The sequence below is a fragment of the Gossypium hirsutum genome, chromosome D10 (assembly GCF_007990345.1).
Source record: "Gossypium hirsutum isolate 1008001.06 chromosome D10, Gossypium_hirsutum_v2.1, whole genome shotgun sequence".
In the NCBI taxonomy this organism is placed as follows: domain Eukaryota; kingdom Viridiplantae; phylum Streptophyta; class Magnoliopsida; order Malvales; family Malvaceae; genus Gossypium; species Gossypium hirsutum.
Window position 1 is genome coordinate 44,110,573 of NC_053446.1, and position 18,886 is coordinate 44,129,458.

The 18,886-nt window shown below is 33.1% G+C and overlaps 2 long non-coding RNA genes and 1 other non-coding gene across 3 annotated transcripts; 2 read left to right on the forward strand and 1 right to left on the reverse strand.

Annotated features, from left to right (window-relative positions):
- Positions 1-6,188: 6,188 nt before the first annotated feature.
- On the reverse strand, positions 6,189-6,295 carry LOC121222687 (small nucleolar RNA R71). The gene has a single exon (XR_005920047.1). It is a non-coding gene; the product is annotated as a small nucleolar RNA R71 (small nucleolar RNA).
- Positions 6,296-10,057: 3,762 nt separating this feature from the next.
- On the forward strand, positions 10,058-12,072 carry LOC121222268 (uncharacterized). Its single transcript, XR_005919512.1, has 2 exons — positions 10,058-10,192; positions 11,306-12,072. It is a non-coding gene; the product is annotated as an uncharacterized lncRNA (long non-coding RNA).
- Positions 12,073-17,201: 5,129 nt separating this feature from the next.
- On the forward strand, positions 17,202-18,468 carry LOC121222269 (uncharacterized). Its single transcript, XR_005919513.1, has 3 exons — positions 17,202-17,448; positions 17,741-17,791; positions 17,912-18,468. It is a non-coding gene; the product is annotated as an uncharacterized lncRNA (long non-coding RNA).
- Positions 18,469-18,886: the final 418 nt, after the last annotated feature.

Below are 18,886 nucleotides of genomic sequence, written 5' to 3' on the forward strand. Positions count from 1 at the left end.
AAGCCAAGACAAAAGCATCAATATGCTTGCCTCTAACCGAATACATGCAACACCAATCTCCTTCCTATGGCCGAATATGCATGTCTATGTTGGGGCCGATTTCAACACTTAATACATTCTACAAGTATGGTCACTTGTATTGACTAAACACCCTTTTGTTTCAAGTTCAAAACTTGGCTAATACACACATATATACACTAGTAAAGCATCCTCTCCCTTTCCATCAATTTAACACATGCATTACTCATTAATATACAAAAATTATATTCGGCCTTAGCACACAACTTGCTAGCCGATTCTTCTCCATCTAGCAACCAATGCACATATGTGCTCACTCAAAAATGCTAAAAAGAAGATTCAAGAATCATCAATCCACCATCACATGCATCATTAACAAGCTTCATATTTAGCATGCAATGGCATTAACACAAAATCTACCTAGGCCGAATATCATCCCCATGACATAGCAAAGATTTGAACCATGGGATAATTAGAACTCAAGCTAGCAACTAAAAACATGCATGAATCTCATGGCACAACCTCAAACATACCTTGATCTAGATACAAGTATGGCCAAACCTCCTCCTAATCCTCTTCCAAACCAAACATGAAGCAAGAACTCATTCCTCCTTCCTTAGAATTTTCGGCCAAATGAAGATGAAAAAGGATGAACAAAATTTTCTCTTTTCTTTTCTTTAACTCACGACAATGGGGGGGGAAACAACCACACAGTTTTTTTTTTGTTTTCATCATATTCCCTTTCATTATTTTATGCCCATGCTCCTTATTTTATTTTTTTTCCACCCATGATGCACCAACACAACATGTCTATGACATGTCTTGCCCATCACACTTGGTCTACCATGCTTGTCATGGCCGGCCACTACTAATTAGGGGGGAATTTGACATGCAAGTCCCCCCTTTTTATTTCATGCACTAATAGGTCCTTATGCTTCGACCTATCACATTTCAAAAATGTCGCACATAAGTCCTATTGACTAAATTCACATGCAATCGACTAAATCGAAGCTTGAAATTTTCACACATTCATAATTACATATTCTAGACAATAAATATCACATTCAAACATTTCGGTGACTCAGTTTAGCGGTCCCGAAACCACTTCCCGACTAGGGTCAATTTTGGGCTGTCACAATGTTGATATCATTTTATATCTAGTATCTAGTAGTTACATTCTCACTTACATTCTGTCTAGCATCTTTAGAGAAATTGAGTATTAAGTTGTGATTGGTTGTATGTTTACTGAAGCTGGTTGGTTGATCTATTTGATAATTTAGTAATTATGACTCCACAAAAGTGGACGGCTTTTGGAGATCAGTCGAGTGTGCAACACTCCATACCTGGCCTAGACGTTAAGACCAAGTTTGAAGAGTTACATTAAATGTTATTAGGAAAAACCAACTTTTATAATCGCAATTAAAAATAGTTCAAAACCATCTGAAAGATTATAAACAATCATAAAAACCCGATCGATAAATCAACAATCTTAAAAAGTCATAATACGAAGAAAATACTGAAAATACTTGCACATATAAGGTGATAAAGTTAAACGATCGAGCTTCCACTACGTCGACCCTATCAAGACTGTGAGTTACTTGTAATTAAGTCAACATACAAAATGAGTTGATAACTCAATATGTGAAACATATATAAATTCAGATAGAATCATAAATATAATGGTAAATTCCCAAACTCGTGTTCAAAATCAAAATCACAGGATATTCAGTACAGTCTTAACAGATCAGACAAAAGGCAGAACAATTCAAATTCATATGCAGAACAAATAAAAAACAGATGCAGTTTTCCTACCCCCATCCGCTACACACCATCTCCGACCAACCCAACACACCATAAAGGGAATTAAATACCCATCCAGCCCTACACACCACATATTGTCGGTACAACTGTTCAACATGATTGCAAACTAACTGTTAGATCAGATTGCGATAAAACGCCAGATTCATATATAGATTGTGGCTTAGCCACTGAACTAGAGCATATCATTTCCTTCTTTATACGATTCCCACCAAATACAGATGCAGATTACAGATGTCAAATATCAAGAACGTACACATAGTTACCTATATACAGTTCATAATCAAATAGTACAGATCAATACCATTAACGGTCATCACATTCGTATACGTTCAGAAAATCAACTACTCAGTCTCAGGTCATTGGAAAGCAACTTATATGTTTTAATTCAGATCATATGAACAATATAGAAGGCCTACATTTGAGTCAAACGATGCTTAGAGCCCTAGGGGAAAATTTTAGTACTTTGGCCCACGCGCCCGTGTGGATTCATATGGCCTGGATGTCTAGACCATGTGGTGCACAAGGCCTGACACATGCCCGTGTGACCCATTTTATGTCGCACATGGCCTAGCACATGGCCATGTGGTTCGCAATAGTGAGATACACGATCTAGCACACAGCGACGCGCTCGTACGTGTGACTCAAAACTCTAAATATCTCTCACACAGCTTGGACACACGCCCGTGTCTCTAGCCCATGTGATTCTAATTCACAAACAGTTAGTTACATGGCCTGGACACATGCTCGTGTTCCTAGCACGTGTGGCTCTAATTTAAAAACAGTGAGTTACACGGCCGGACACATGGGCTACCACAAAACCTGGCACACGACCGTGTGGTGTCGACAACCATGTTTTTCGATGACTGAATTTCTCAGAGAATCGAGTTTTTGTTACGTACCTGAAGTAGTTTCTAAGTAGAAACAACGCAGAAGAATCCCGATGCCTAAAACGACCATCCAATAACCAAGTAAACAACTTATTTGACAAAAATCACACAGTGTAGCACATAATTAACTATGTCAAACGTTTCGACGCAAATCCTTCAAACTAAACCAACAGTTACCATCGAATCACTAGCAATTACTCATATTAACATGTTGGGAATCACTACCTTTGATATCTACACCTAAAAAATAGCCAAGTGATCGTTTAATAGAGAATTCAAGTGAAATAATAGAAAACCCAATTCCAAAATTTCACAGAAACAGGAGGAGATAGCAGCGAAAACTTACGCAATCACCTTCTAATCGACACAACGAACAATATAAACCCTTAGTTAGATCCGATAGCAAAATTATTGAAGCAAATCAAAAGTAAAGAAAAAGAAAAACAAAGAAAATGAAGAAGAAATAAGAAAGAGTAAAAGTTAAAAGGAGAGGGAATTTTAACTAGATTTTTTTCTAATTAAAACCAATAACTAAAATTCTAACTATTAGCAAAAATATTTCTTAACGCATGCGTCGAGACTTGAACACAAGACTAGAGAGAATACAAAAGCTTAACTATTGAACCAGCAGGCTCATTCTTAACATAGAAACACACTGAATTAAACTTAAATCGATAGTTCAAGAATAAGGATTAAATCAAATTAGAATAGCAAAACTTTTCAAAAACAAGGCTTGAACCCCTAACCTCAATTACATAAATAGAACATTTAACCACATATACAGACAATTAATTATTGACAGAATTTATCAGGCAAACATTCAAAATTTTAGGGCCTTACAGAGTGTGATGCTATGAATCCTTCGAAGAGATGATTTCTCTATAAGAAAGTCGTTCAACATTTCAACAAAATGGACAAGCTACTCATTCAAGAGTGTGGATTCGATTTTTCCACTCAACTGTTTTTCGACCGAATAATTACAAAGGTCGAATGATTAAAGTGGACAACATTTTGTGAACAACCTGCCTGACCTACTGTAATCTCAATTGCTTAGGAATTTTATGTGAATTTTCCTGAAGCACAAGACCAAAAGGTTCTTGTGAGAGCGTTTTCGTGGGCGTCTCTCCTGTTGCAATTGAGGCTCTTCATAAGAGGTAGTTGGGGTCGAAAGTCAGTGACTAAAGAACTAATTTGTTTCAAACAATCAATAATGTTCTGGTAGCTAAAATGTGGATTTACTTTATTTTTTCTAAATTGTTACCCACTCAACACATCTGATAACTCTAAATTATATAGACTTTTTTAGCATCTTCTGACTAGTAGTTCATGTAAATTAAGTGTTTCTACAGAAAATTTTGTAATTTTATTAAAAAATTATTAAGAAGGAAAAAATTAATAACAAATCTCAATTTTTAATTATTTATATGCTAAATTTACATATTTTTGCTAAATTTAAAGAAATTTGGTGCAAAAGGAGAAAAAACAGTCTCAAAGCTCACCTTTTTTACAGTCAAATGCTACAACATTCTTGTAACACTCGCCATGTAGAGGAGGGTTGATAATTAATAAGCTATGGCATCCAAAATAATTTAATTTTTGGATTATGGGACAAACTTGACTCGACTCATAATTGGATCAAGGAAGTGGGTAAGCCTGTTGCTTAATTTTGAAGTCAAACCATCCATTAAGGAGAAAAGAGCCCAAATTTGGCTATGGGTAGCCCAACAATCCATGGGTTAATTAATTAATACTCCATAGACTTGTTAAAAAATCACAAAAAACCCCAACAATTTCTCCAAGTGACCGTTCAACTCCCTCCCTTAAATCAAGCCTTGGAGTAGCTATATTTAGCAAAGTCATCCACCTCCCTTCCTCTTCTCAAGGTGGTTGGACATAGAAGGGGGATTGACATGCTATTTTTAGCAAACTCAAGCTCTCCCCTCCTAGTATAAATGCCCCCTTCATTCCCTAATTTCACCATCCCATCATTAATCCATTCTTCATATCTTTTTCCTCTTTTCCATTTTTTACATTCTTCAAAAGAGTTTTGCAAGGCTTTGAGAGCAGCCCAATTCAGGCATAATAGATGCATTTTATCTAGGTTGTTTATTCATTCAGATAAAATTATGATTACGTTATTCATGCATTACAATTGTAGTGATGTATCAAATAATTGTTTAAACCTAATCGGACTGCCATTAATTAACACAATATCTAAATGGTGCTTGTTTAATCTATATTTTGAAAAATTAGGTTAAATCTTGTAATAATTCGAGAGAACCTTATTACCTTGCATAACCCTAAGATTTATGTGATTAAATTGTTTTAGTATAGAATATTACAGTTACCTTACATAAACTATTTTTCTACTTTTATTATAAATACTAGGTTGTTGACATAGACATATGCTACACTTAATAATTTAATAAGTATGAATTTTTTAAACGATGCCTGAAAAGGTAACCTTGAAGTCATAATAGAGAAAGAAATATGCGGACAAGATGTTAAACTTCAAACTTCGAGAGAAGCCAAAGTTTAACATCTTGTCCACATATACTCGTAATTAAAACAGGGTTAATAAATAGTCGAGTTGCCAAGGGTTTTCCCGTAACATCATTAACATTATTTAAATATTTCTAAGTTAGGAAGGAGAATTATTCTAACACTTGCATGCTATTGTAATTTCTCTTAAAGACTTGCATACCTAGGTTAGTTTAATTTAATTAAAACTCATCACTTTAATTTATTTTCAACATCGACCAATTTTCTTAGTAATTGATTTTGCAATATTTGATTTGCATAAATAGTCCCTATAGAGACGATAACTCTTACTCACTACTTTATTACTTGTCAACGATTGTGTAAACTTGCACATCAATCGAATTATTTTGAGACAAGTTTTTGGCGCCATTTTTCGGGATTATTATTTTACTTAATTATTTGTGAAATTAATTATCTTACAATTTGGTTCAATTTTCTTTTGTTCTTACTTTTGTAGTTTTCGGTATTATTCAAGTGATAATAGATCCTCTACAACATGTTCAAGGAGGAGCATTTGCTAATAATGCTCACAATTTGATCATTGTTGTTGATGATAGAAATTGCATCATTCAACAGTATGTTGTTTTTCTCTTCAACAAGGTCAATTCGGGTATTGTGAGACCTGAAATTGAGGCACCATAATTCTAACCAGAGCCATTCATATTCCAAATGTTGCAAACTGTGGGTTAATTTAGTGGGATGCCTATTGAAAATCCACATATTCATTTGTTCATAGAAGTAAGTGACTCATTCAAATTCATCAGAGTTATAGAAGATACCTTGAGACTGAAATTATTTCCATACTCTTTAAGAGATAGAGCACGAGCATGGTTGAACCCCTTACCATCCGATTCTATAACTACATGGAAAGAGTTGGTTGAATGTTTCTTAATGAAATAATTTTCTCCATCTCCGAATGCCAAACTCCAAAATGAAATCACATCATTTCAACAATTTGATGAAGAATCTTTATATAAGGCATGGGAGTGGTTCAATGAGTTATTACGAAAGTGCCCTCATCATGACATTCCTTATTACGTTCAAATGGATACTTTTTATATTGGTCTTAATGCTCATGCTAGAATGATGGTAGATGCTTCAGCAAATGGAACCATTCTTTCTAAGTCTTACAATGAGGCTTACGAGATTATTGAAAGAATTGCCAATAATAGCTATCAGTGGCCAACCAATCGAGCAACCTTAGGAAGACAAATAGTAGGAGTACATAAACTTGATACCTTCACTTCACTTGCAGCTCAAGTATCTTCTATATCCTCAATGCTTAAGAATTTTACTTCTAACGGCCTTAATAACCATCAAGTCAATTTGAAAACATTTCCTGTGTATATTGTGGAGATGGAAACTCGTTTGAAAAATTCCAATCAAACCCAAAGTCCTTTTATTAATGGGAAATTAGAATCAAAATAGGAGTTGGCCAGGACCATAGCCCAACTTTTATAACCGCTCATGGAAAAACCACTCAAATTCCTCATGGAGTAACCAATGAGTCGATCCTAACAACACTTACGTGCAAACTAGGTCAAATCAACCGCTAGAGTTCACTTAGCAAGATCAGAAACCACAGCAAGCCGAATCTTTCAATAGTTTGGAGAACTTGTTGAAAGCATACATGGCGAAAAATGATGCAATGATACAAGTTCAAGTAGCAATGTTGAGGAATCTAGAAAACCAAGTGGGACAACTAGCCAATAAGCTTAGAAGTTGACCCCAAGGAGCTTTGTCGAATGATGCCGAAAATCAAAGAATTTTTAGGTAAGGAGCATTGCAAAGTGCTCACTTTGCGAAGTGGAAAGAGAATGGACCCCAAGGTTGTTGAGGTTGAAGACGAGCTTGTTGATGCTCAAGATAAAGAGGAAATTCAACCGATAGTTGAAATTCTTGCTCCACGGAAGCTGAATTCTAAAAAAATCAATAAGGTAAACCCTAAACTAGTCAATTTTGAGAATCTAGCACCTGTGTTAGATGCGGAAACAGTACCTCGAAAGAGTTGTCCAGTTCAAGCCAAGATTCTGCTACCTCCTTATCCTCAAAGACTCTAGCAACAAAAGTAGCAGTAGGATACTCAATTTAAGGAAATTTTGGATGACAAGAAGACTTGTAGTTTCTACAATGCTATTAAATTCTCATATGTAGTAAAAAAAGGCTCTGTCATTTCCAAGATAGAACTGTTGGCTTCTGCAAAATTGGAACTCAATTCTCTAGACGATCCATTAAAATGTATTCTACTAGTAGATTTTCCAAGTGATGATGAAGACAAGGAATTTTTAGCTTTGTTAGAAGTTAATTTGAAAGGATTCACTCAAGAAGTTCCACTCGAATCATTAAAGTTATCTTCTCGAGAGTACATACAATGAACGGCGTTGATTGAAGAGACAGTTGGAATGGAACTGAAGATTTTGCCTCCTTATTTGAAATATGATTATTTGGATCTATCTTTGACTTTACCTAACATTATTTTAGTTGAGTCCACAAAGAATAAAAAAGAAGAGCCACTTGTGGGTTTGGAAAGACACAAGAAAGTATTAGATGGATTATTTCAGATGTTTGAGTCATAGGTTGGAGGATTTGCAAGAATTACAGGAAGTTAAATGAGGCCAATAGGAAAGATCATTTACGGTTTTCTTTCCCTAATCAGATGTTGGACTGATTTGCTGGGCAAGAGTATGATTACTTCCTAGAAGAGTATGGTTGGTACGACAGATGGTTATGTGCATGTCTAAGATTAGATCTATCAATGAAAGGCTTGGTACTTAAGCAATCAAATTTGACTCACTTCCCTTTCTTGGGATCCTACTTGGTGCACAGTTTCCATTAACTTCTTTATTTTTGTCCATTCTATTTTATGTTTTAAACAATGAGGAAATTGTTTCTCTTTAAGTGGGAGGATCATAAATAATTTTTTTTCGGAGATTTTTTACGAAAATTAATTTTTTCCATCAAGTTATGATTAAGTAAAATATTGCTAAAAAATTTAACTTTTGCTTAAATATGTTAGTTTAGTATGTATAAAACTCTTTTAATCCAATTATTGATATGTTAGCTTAATTATGACAAAAATTCTAAACTTAGTAATTGTGTATAAGTCAACCCATAAAATTTTAATTCCTTAGAAAACTTAAGTATGCATGAAAGTTTAAGTCATTAAAATTGACTTAGTAACTTCCTTGAGGCGAAATCCTAGGAGGCATGGTAATTTAAAAATAATTTAGGAAAAATTTTTTTTGGACCATTTGAGCCTTTCAAGCTAACCCTAGTAATAATTATCCATTGAAACATTACTTTGAGCTGTGTGGCCTGATTGTTTTCTAAACCTTACATTAATAAGTCATCATTTCTTTAATATTTATCTCTACTTCTCCTAAATCTTAGGCTCAGTGCACCTAGAATATTTTTTGTGATTAAGTTTGAAGAGTCAGAGAAAAGTACTAGAATGCTCAAAATGTTAAATTGTATGCTCAAATAAAAGCAATAGTGGTTGCTTAGAGAGAGAGAGAGAGGGGTTATTGAAAGAGATGTAAAGTGAGCATAAGTACTCAAACACAACAACATTGGTGTTCTTGAAGATAATTATAGTTGGAAGATCTGAGGTAAGTTGCGTTTAAGGATTTGGCCTAAAAACTATCTATCTTGTTTCCATACCTTAACCCTATCCCCATTACAACCTTATGAAATACTAATTGATTTGGATTACTATGTCAACCACATTACTGGAGAGGAATTACTAAGCTCAACATATGAAGGCACGGTTAAACTTAGGGATTGTTGCTTAGTTTAATCAAAGGAAATAAAATTTTATTAGGAAGTGCTTAGCACAAATTTGTTAAGCGAGGGTATTTAGTACATATTTTTATTAGCATATTAATACTTGAAGTAATTGAGTGATATATGTATTGAAAGTTTCATGTTTTCAAATATTCTATTTTTTAGCATAATTTTGTTGAACCCATAACTATAGGAGGAATTTGATTTTGTTTAAAGGAATTTTTGAAACAAATGGTTCTTTGAGTTTTAATGTAAGTTACCATTACTCAGGATGAGCAATGAATTAATTTTCGGGGTGTGATAACTTCAATTTATAGACTTTTTTAGAATTTTCTGACTAGTAATTCATGTAAATTCAAAGTGTTTCTATAGTAATTTTTTAATTTTATTAAAAAATTATTAAGATGGACAAAAATAAAAAAAAATCCATTTTTAATTATTTATATGCTAAACGTACATATTTTTGCTAAATTTAAAACAGTTTGGTGCAAAAGGAGAAATGCCAGATTCAAAGTCACCTTTTTTACAGTCAAATGTTGCAAAATTCTTGTAACACTCACCATGCAATGGAGGGTTGATAATTAATCAATTATTTAATTTTTGGATTATGGGACAGACTTGACCCGGCTCATAATTTGATCAAGGAAGTGGGCAAGCCTGCTACTTAACTTTGAAGCCAAACCATCCGTTAAGGAGGAAAGAGTCCAAATTTGGCTATGGAAAGCCCAACCATCCATGGATTAATTAATTAATTCTCCCTAGACTTATTAAAAAATCACAAAATAGCCCCAACAATTTCTTCAAGTGACCGTGCAAGTCCCTTCCTTAAATCAAGCCTTGGAGTAGATATTTTTAGCAAAGCTATCCACCTCCCTTCCTCTTCCCAAGGTGGCTGACCATAGAAGGGAGATTGAAATTTTATTTTTAGAAAAATCAAGCTAGCCCCTCCTACTATAAATACCCCATTCATTCCCTCATTTCATCATCCTCTCATTTATCCATTCGTCTCTCTTTTCCCTCTTTTCTCTTTTTTCCATTCTTCAAGAGAGTTTTGCAAGGGTTTGAGCAGCCCCATTCAGCCACAATAGATGCATTTTATATTGGTTTCTACGGCAAGAAGTGAAGCACAAAGGAGGAGCAAAGTGAGTTGTGCCTCGAAGAACCAACGGAAACAACTTTGCATTTCTTTCCCTTTACTCTTTTAATTTCTTGTTGTTCAATTTAAGAAAAATTGTTTACAACTGAATTTTATGGTTTTAATATAATCATAGTTGCTTAATTCCTTCGGTGTTAGAATAATTTAATTTCTATAGAATTAGATTATTAATTTTGTTAATTTAATTTCCATAGCATTAGATTATTAATGTTGTTAATGATATTATGTGTCTTGGTTGTTTATTCATTTAGATAAAATTATGATTATTTTATTTGTGCATTATAATTGTACGGATGAAATTGAATTAATTCTTAAATCCTAACCAAACTACAATTAATTGACACAATATCTGGATGGTGCATGTTTAATCTATATTTGAAAAAATTAGGTTAAAGCTTTTAATAATTCGAGTGAACCTTATTACCTTTCATAACCCTAGGATTTATGTGATTAAACTATTTCAGTATAGAATATTACTGTTACCTCACATAATCTATTTTTCTACTAATTAAAAAAACCAAGTTGTTGGCATAAACATATGCTAAACTTAATAATTTAGTATGTATGAATTTTTAGACGATGCCTAAAAAGGTAACTTTGAAGTCGTAATAAACATAGAAATATGCAGAAATGAGGTTAAACTTCAGACTTCAAGAGGAGCCAAAGTACTTGTAATTAAAACAGGGTTAATAAATAGCGAAGTTGCCATGGAATTTCTCGTAACATCATTAGCATTATTTAAATATTTCTAAGTTAGAAAGGAGAATTATTCTAACATTTGCATGCCATTGTGATTTCTCTTAAAGACTTGCCTCCTTATTTCTTTCTTTATCTTATTTAATTTTAAGAATACTTAGGTTAGTTTACTTTAATTAAAACCCATCACTTTAATTTATTTTCATCATCGACCAATTTGGTTAGTAATTAATTTTGCAATATTTGATTTGCGTAAGCAATCCATGTGGAGACGATAACTCTTACTATTTTATTACTTTTCAATGATTGTGTACACTTGTACATCAATTGAATTATTTCGAGCAAATGTCATAGAAGTTATCCATGATCATGTTTTACTTTTGTATGCCATTGTGCAAGGAAGAAAGTTAAATGTGGGCAACCAGATTTATTACAATATGAGGCGATGCGCTAAGAGGCATACAAGGGGAATTTTGTATCCTCATTTGATTACGGAAATGTGTAGAAGAGCGGGTGTGAAGATATCACCAAATGAGCTAACTTGCTAACCGAAAGGCATCCTTAATGATGTCATTTATGAGCAATTTTGCAAAACAGCATGCAAGTTGTGTTGAGGAGCACAAAAAAGTGTAGCAGGGCATAGGGAGTACACTTGAGACCACGGACTCCCAGAACCCATGTAGGAGTTGAGACTTGTGCCCCCGAAGGTGTAGTGTGAAAAAGCAACTCTAGAAACTTCACAGAGTACGGACCTGAACATGAAAGCATACATCGAGTACCTTACGCTATGCATGGTGACTCTCAAACCTATAGTGACCTACTACGCCAATAGAAATGTTTAGAGATGTCTCCATAGCTACAACCACCTCCATCATGAAATGCTCTTGCTGATGTTGACCTTACGATTCCAACACAGTAGCCCACTTCGGCACCGAGTGGTGGTGTGCGCTCAAGACCGAAAGAAAAAGGGATCAACATCTGCGACTCATCAGACACTCTACAAATCTAAATAAAAATACATTACACAAACAAAGGGAAGGAGAAAATGATCATCTTGGATGGGGACAACTACGACAGTACGAATGAGTTCAATGATGATTATCTCATTGACATTTGAGGAAGTTTTACTTATTCTTTTTATTTTCTTTATATATATAAAACTTATTTCTATTTTGTTACTTTATCCTTATTTTTACATTATTTATATTTTATGTTATTTTGTTGTTATACTTTATTAGGTACTTTTACATTTTCTTGGAGCACACGTGATCTCGATGCCAGTGTGATAACAAGGATTCGACCTTATTTAGGAAAGTCTTCTTGTTTGTGATCTATTTGTTTTACATTGAGGAAAATGTATGTTTGAAGTGTGGGGGAGTACATAGATTTTTAGTTGGTTTATTTTATTTTATTTTTTTCTATTTTATATACCAAAAGAAAAAAAATGTTTTTCTTTGAATTGCATGGTGCTTGAATGATGTTGATACTAATAATATTGGTTGTGAATAGTAAATTAGGTGTTGATTTTTTTCAATAATGCAAAATTTGATTGATATGAGATAATTTGGTTATTTTTAAACTAGATTGATTAGTTTACTTAGTTAAATTGCATAATAGACTATAGGTAACTACCTTTGTAAAAATGTTTTATTTTGTGCCATATGATAGATAAGTATTATAGATATTTGTAGATAAATGGTGTTTGAATTAATTATCATTCATTGGTATAACTAAAAGCATGAAAGAAATTTTTTTGGGGAATGTTTAGGGATGACCTAAGGCATTTTTTTGAATAGCAAGTGCATAAATGAACCTACCTTTAAGCTATGCACCCCTAGTCCCAATGTTTGAGCTTAATTGCTCTTCCTCAATGAACCTTTTTTCTTTCATATTGAAACTTTGAGACAAGATTGAATTAAAAGCTAAACCTTTCCCTATCATTGTTCCTTAATTGCATTATGAAATAAACATCATGCCATGGATATTGATTGTTAGGTAGAGACATATTGGCGGTTTCAAAATGAGTTTGAGTGAAAAGTGAAGAGATGGTGCAATATGGTGAGCATAGAACTCATGCAAAATGTGCTTAATGAAAAATATTTGAGCGAACAAAAGCATTGTGAGGGTTAAAAGCAAAGTGGGTGGATAAAAAATGGATTAGGTTAAAAGCATTTGGAGAAAAAAAAGAGTGAAATACTTAGAATGTGCTTAAGGGGAAAACCATTTTCGAGCTTAATTTTTTTTTCATTTCTACAATACACTAAAACTTGCGGAGCTTTTTGTACTCGCTAATATTGAACTAAATATTCCACATCTTCTGAAGAGATAAGGAATGTGAGAGAAGAAGAACTAAGGAGGTAAGCCTAAAAGATAAATTCGGGGGTGAACGGGAACAATGTCATGTGTTTTACTACTGTAATGACCTGATTTCCAATTGTGTCAGAAATTGTGGTTTTGGGACCCCATTTTCGTAAACTGGGTCTGTAAATATTAAATAATGATATTTATAGATTTTTTATAAAGATGAATTAACATTTGGATAGTCAATTTAGCCAAAATTGTGGTTAATTAGGGTCTAGTGACTAAATTGTTAAAAGTCCAATCGCTATAGATTTTTAATTAGGAAATGGATTAGGGACCTAAATTGGAATTAACCAAAGGCCCAAAATAGAAATTAAACCATTCACAAATAAGAGATAGTGGACGATAATGATGTGTGTTGATTAATTAAGCAAAATGTGATTAATTAAGCTAATTAACTATTAACATAAATTGGTAGATGAAGAGATAGTGTATCATCTTCTCGAACTGACCAAAACAAAGAAAATAGCAAGGAAGCATGCCATTTTAGGTTTTTAAAGCTATTCAGCCTTTAATTCTAGTAAGTCCTTACCATTTTTCCTTGATTTTTATGGAAATTGAATTATGGGATCTTGATTTAGCTAGCCAATGTACTAATTTGTAACACTGTTAAAATTTTAGAAAGTTACCATTGTTGAGAATTAGATGAAATTGGTGTGAAATTGTTAGAAATTAAGCTTAAATTAAGAAAAGCTTAAATTAGATGAAATTGGTGAGAATTAGGGACCAAATTGAATAAAACAAAAAAAATCATGAAATTTTAGTAGGAATAGAAAATAAGAGGTCCTTAATGAGTAATTGTGAAATCAAATTTCAATCTGAAGTTTTAGATCGAAAGTTATGTTAGTCCTGATTTTAGGGACTAAATTGAATAAATTATAAAATATGTTGAATGTTGTAATTGATTTCAATTTGAATTTGAAAATACTTTATTTTTTTATTTTTTATCTAACATTGACACGGAATCGTTGAGAGGGAAAGGCACATCAAAAGTCGTTGACGAGTAGCTTAGAAATTCAATTTGTATTTTTATGATTTGAGACCCATTTATTTTCTGCATGTTCATGTCATTTTGCATTATATGGTGTTGAGGTGAGTTATTGATGGTTATTTGAGATGAATTGATATGGTTCAGATTGAATATCAAGATAGGGATTGAATTAAATAGAATGGAAAATAGTATGATTTAATTTATATATGTTAACTGGTATGAAATTGAGTTGAAGCATGTTGTGTTATATGATAAAATGATGATTTGATGATAAATTAAGAATGGAAGAATGTGAATTGAACTATATATAATGAATAGGAAATTGGTTATCCTATTAGCTGTTCGGACCAAGTCAGATATAGTTGGCATGCCACAGGGTCAGATTATTGATTGAAAACCATCGTTGTTGAGCAACTCAGGGTGGTAGATTGTACACATAGAGTCATCATTGTCTGGCAACCTAGGTTGATAGATTAATGAGATTGAGAAAACTATTGTTACTGGGTAACCCAAAGTGGTAGCATGTACATGTATAGCGTTGTCATTGCCAAGCAACCCGAGGTGACGAATCTACATATCCATTTTGAGTCTGTGTTTGGTTAATATGGTTATAAAGACTTTAATTGGCTAAATGATATATGAAATGAAATGATATTGAATTTTGAAATACGAAAGCATGTGGAAGATAGTACAAAACAAATTAAAAATGAGTCTTAGGGGTCGATTTAATATGAATGACCCAATAAGCTCAGAAATGATTAAATTGATGAAACAAAAATTAAGTTATAAGTACATGTAAATAATTTAATGATTGAAAATGAATATGAATGCTAATAGGAAATGAATGAAAGATGATGTGGTAAGTGTATATATAAATGGCATGAATTGAATACTATGTTGATGCTATTAGTTGAATTGTTGCAAAAGAAAGAAATGATACTTGAATGATTGAGTATTATGAAAGGTGTGATAGCTAAGTATGTAATGAATGAAAATGTGAAAATGGATTTCTGCAAGTTAAGTAGTAATGTAAGTTTGGCATTAGTATGTATATGGATTTGGGTGCTAGTTTGGTTATTGTATCTTTATATGAGAATGAAAGTGTTTTTGCATGAAATGGCATTTTATTAGTTTATGAATTGAGCACAAAATGAATGTATGCATTTGTTTAATTTGTTTTGAATTTATTTGAATCATGGAAATACCACTAAGTGATTTGTTTTCTCCATGCGTAAGTGTAGTTGATTTTTAAAAGTATGAGCAAGAGATCTGGCATCCAGCAAGCAATCCCTGACTCAACAAATTTTGTATAGTCTTGTTTTTTGTTCCAAGTATGGCATGTACCTAACTAGAGTCGGTTTTGATATATGTCGTAAGATTAATCGAATGATGTGCAAGTGTACACAGTCGTCAATAAGTAATAAAGTAGTGAGTAAAAAGTATCGTTTCCACAAGAATTGTATATGTAAGACAAAAAATGTGAAATTCTTAAATAACAAGTTGGTGAAGGAAATAAATAAAAGTGAATTTAGTAACTAATTTACCTAACTTAAAATCCCTAAATGTGCAAAGACAAATGCAAATAAATAACACTGAATAAAAATCAGCAAAGCACAATATTAAATTAAAGTGACATGAAAGAGCTAGAGTAATTATTTTCCCTTAATTTAAAATTATTATAAACAACGTTATGATGTTACGGTCAATCAGTTGGCAAATTGGCTATTTACTAACCCAGAATTAGAAATTATGAAATCAAACTTTCAACCCTGAAGTCTCTTCAGCATATTTCTATGATCAATTAACCTCAAAATCTCACAAGCATATATCATAATTATGCAAAGTAACAATATTGTTAAATACCATTAGTAATTTAATTTCCAAGAAATCAAACATACATCATTCAAATATTGTGTTCACTAATTATCATCTTGTTCAGATTAAATAATTAGTTGAAATGTTTCTCAACATTAATTATGCATGAGTAAACATGAGCATGATTTTATTTGAATCAGTAAACAAGCCAATACATAGAACACATTAACAAAGTATGAATAAAATAAATCAAAAAATTGCAATTAATCTAGCATCAACAAAATTAAGCCATAAACATTGAATTGAAAGCAAAAGAATAAATTTCAATCATGTTTATCAACTTGAACAAAAATAAAAGAGTACAAGAAAGAAAGTAGAAGTTGATTTTGTTGACTTCTTTGACACTACTAGTGTTGCTCCTCATTTGCTCTTCTCCACTCTGATGCAGAAATATTCTCTCAATGCCAATTTTGGCAACTCTCAAAATCTTACTGCTTTGTTCTCTCAAATTTATGTTTCTTCTTTCAAGTGTAGTGCTCAAGAAGTGGGGTCAAAAAAATAGGATGGATGAAAGATGGATGGATGCCCAATTTATAGTGGAGTAAGCCCCAATGTTCCATGCTAAAAAGAGCATGGGAATCCCTTGAAAATCTCCCTTGTGTGGCTGACCCTTGAGTAATGGAAGAGGAGTGGATAAATTTTCTATTTTTGGAGGAGGAAGATGTCGTCCCCTTGATTCCCTCCACTAGTGGTTATTATCCCATGATTCTCTCTTGGTGGTTCTTTAGTTCAAGGAACAAGGTTGAAAAAAGGTCTTATAGACTATTTTGCCTTTAGATGAAGGGTCTGGGACTCTATCTCCCTTAGTGGGCTGTCCAAGGATGTTAACATCCCAAAAGTTAGCTTAAAATATTTGTGAAATTATTTCAAAGATGAGTAAATAGCTATTGGTTAAAAGGAAGTAAGGTAATTAGATTAAGGTCCCAAGTTTGAATCTCTTCCCTTGCAAAATAGCTAAAATTTTCCTTTTCACTATTTTTGTGTCACCATACCTAGTAAACCTAGGTATAAATATCAATTTTATTTATTTATTTTAGCCTTTATTCATTTTGTTTTCAGCCTAGCTGCCCCTCCGTCTTTCTCTCATCTTTTCCCTTCAATTTTTTTTTAATTTTCCCTTGTGTGCTGCCGCCCAAACCACCAAGACCCACCATTCCCTTTTTCTTTCTTTTTGCAACAGGTTCTTACATCATTCCCTTCTTCTTCTTTCTATCATTTTTCCATATTTTTCCAACCTTAAACCTACAATCTTTAACCCTCAAGAACGATCTCCATTGCTACCCAAGGAACTCCATTGTTGCCCCTTCCTTTTAGCAAGGGTAAGTATCATTTTTCTTTTGTTTTCTTCACGAATCTTTCAAGAAAATACCCTATTTTCTAGATTTTGAATTGGGGTGATTTTTAATTATTTTATGGGCAATTTTCCAGCCTTCAAAAGTAATTTTAATTGGCTTTCAAACTAGCCTCTATTTGCCACCATTGGTGGTGGTGCACCGCGCCTAGAGGCATAAAAAGGGGGCTACTATTTTCTTTAATTTTTACCATCTATTTTTAGAAAAATATTGGTCTTGCAAAACCTTCCTAATCAGCGTCTAATCATGTGTGACTTAGGTAAATTCAATCTTGATCATTCGACAACTCGGATTTGACAAATTGGGAAGCGTAAGTGCGGTTGGTTGAGGGTTAATGCGTAGTTTCGACTTAATTATTGGGGAAATTGTTAATTGATTAGGTTTTTAATGATTGAATAGCTGCTTATTTTTTAGTATTTAATTGTGTTAGGTTCCGACTTAAACGCCCCGAACCAACAGTGAAGCCTTTAGATGTTCGCGCGTACGTTTCACGTCAAACCAATGTAAGTAACTTAGTCACTTTGGATCTAGAATTTTTATGGAAAAGTTGATTCGATTAAATTCTTATGGGTATGTATTAAGTTTGGTTTTTATAGTGACCTAACTCAATAAATTCTTATTTATTTTAATTTAGGTTCGGTTTAAGGTTTTAAAGAGAAATCGTGTGCTTCGCAAGTAGTGTTGCAATAGTGCGAAAATAAGGTGTGGGTCCTAGCTTGTTAACTTGAGTCTTTTAATAATATTTTGAATTTTATAAGCATTGATTAAGCTTGCTCGTCGGGCTTAGTTAAATGGCTAAGTAAATGATTCTTAAACTGGCCAAATCAGGTATGTTATGAGCCTTAACTAAATGGCATGTTTGCAAGTTGCATAATTGACTAAATGGTTGATTGATTGGCACTGTTATGAATAGTTTTGTAATGTAATGCATGGTTGGTTGTATGTATATAATGTATTAATTTGGAAACATATATTGAATGCATGATATCTTTATTGGGTAAAATGTCATGAAAAGTACTGAATGAAAAACTATTATACATGCACTGGAATATTTCCTAAAGTGTTAATGAATGATGGTATGATAAAATGTCACCATGTTGATGGTGAACTGAACGCTTGATAAGTGAAAATTATAATGAGGGCGTGTAAACTATGCTACTGAAAGAAAACATATGAAACGTGCATATGATTGAAATTTGTATGACATATCGCATGTGCATGGATGGGATATTGTGGTTGATGGAGGAGTTCCATGGAGTAATGGTGGCATATTAAGCCCACATATATGTTGTCAGTATACTACATCGGGATTAATGTGGAGAATGGTCATTATATCGCATTTTAAGTTAAATGGCAGTATAACTGCATTGTGTATTATGGTGGTTTAACCACATTGGGCGTTGCT